The sequence below is a fragment of the Hemitrygon akajei genome, chromosome 23, assembly GCF_048418815.1.
Source record: "Hemitrygon akajei chromosome 23, sHemAka1.3, whole genome shotgun sequence".
Lineage (NCBI taxonomy): Eukaryota > Metazoa > Chordata > Chondrichthyes > Myliobatiformes > Dasyatidae > Hemitrygon > Hemitrygon akajei.
Window position 1 is genome coordinate 17,974,455 of NC_133146.1, and position 1,840 is coordinate 17,976,294.

Below are 1,840 nucleotides of genomic sequence, written 5' to 3' on the forward strand. Positions count from 1 at the left end.
CATGCCAGGCAGCTTTGGTAGAGGGAAATGGATCGATATAACGTTCTGGCCTGAGACCCTCAGCTGGACTGAAGGAGTAGAGGGGAGGTAGCCAGTATAAAGAGATAAGGGGAAGTCTGCAGCATCAGCCGTATCTTGTGTCTTGTAGTTGGTTTATCATTGTCACATGCACAGTGGTTAGCACAATGCTTTACATTACCAGTGACCTGGGTTCAATTCCCGCCACTGCCCGTAAGGAGTTTTCACATTCTCCCCCGTGATTATGTGGGTTTCCTCCGGGTGCTATGGTTTTCTCCCATGTTCCAAAAGAGATTCCGGTTGGTAGGTTAATTGGTCATTGCTGGGCAGCACAGCTTGAAGGGCCTATCCACGTTGTATGTCAATAAATAAATAAATACAAGATACAGGAAAAGCCTTTGTTTGCATGCCAGCCATTGAGTTAGTTCTATTCCTAAGTATATCAGGCAGTCCAAAAGAAAACCAATAACAGAATGCAGAATCTACTGCCACAGAGAAAGTGCAGTGCTGGCGGACAGGTGAAGGTGTTGCTTGAGTCAAGATTCAAAGAGTCATAGAAGAGTACAGCACAGAAACAGGCCCTTTGGCCCATCTAGTCCATGCCAAAACCATTTAAGCTACCTACTCCCAAGAACCTGAATCTGGACCACAGCCCTCCATATCCCTACCATCCAAACTTCTCTTAAACGTTGAAATGGAGCTCGCACGGACCGCTTGTGCTGGCAGCTCTTCCCACACTCCCACGACTCTCCGAGTGAAGACGTTTCCCCTCATGTTCCCCTTAAACTTTTCACCTTTCATCCTTGAGCCATGACCTCTGGTTGTAGTCCCACCCAACTCCAGTGGGAAAAGCCTGTTTGCATTAACCCCATCTATACCCCTCACAAGGTGCATGGACTTGATTATAGGGAAAAATTGGATAAGTTTAGTGTAACTCCTGTACCCGATAAAGTGGCCTCTGAGTGAATGTTCGTATTCTTCTGCTGCTGTAGGCCATCCAGTTCAGAGTTCAATATGTGTGTTCAGAGATGCTCCTATGTACCCCACTGTTGTATTGTGTGGTTACTTGAGTTACTGTTGCCTTCCTGTCAGCTTGAACCAGTCTGGCCGTTCTCCTCTGACCTCTCTCGTTAACAAGGTGTTTTCAGCCACAGAACTGCTGCTCACTGGATTTCTTTTTGCACCATTCTCCGTAAACTCTAGAGACTGTTGTGCATGGAAATCCCAGGCGATCAACAGTTTCTGAGATACTCAAGCCATCCCATCTGGCACCAACAATCATTCACACAGTCAAAGTCACTTTAGATCAACTTTTCTTCCCACTTGATCATGATCATATGTTGAGTTGCTGCCACATGATTGGCTGATTAGGTATTTGTGTTAACAATCAGACACATACAGGTGTACCTACTCTAGTGGTCAGTGAGTGCGTATCAAAGACACAGATATAGAGGTGGAGTGTATTGTAGTCATGTCTGATGACTGTGGAGACATGTGAGAAACAGGAGGATAAGAAATAAGGGTGTTTAGTCTCTGATTAAGTGACTGGGAAGAACATGACAGGCAGAGTATGATGTGGTATCCACCTGAAATATTAATTAGGCTTTTCTCTCAAAGATTAAGGATAAACTTTATTCGCCGTATATATTTATATGTGTTAGGAATTTGCTATGGTGTCTTGGTCAGGGCGAGGCACGCAACAAAAACAACATTTAACAATTATAAAGGATAAAGACTTATATAACATATAAAGTTAGAGTTAATTATAACGATATGGATAAATATGCATAATACTTAAATACTGGCAAGTATTTACAATGTA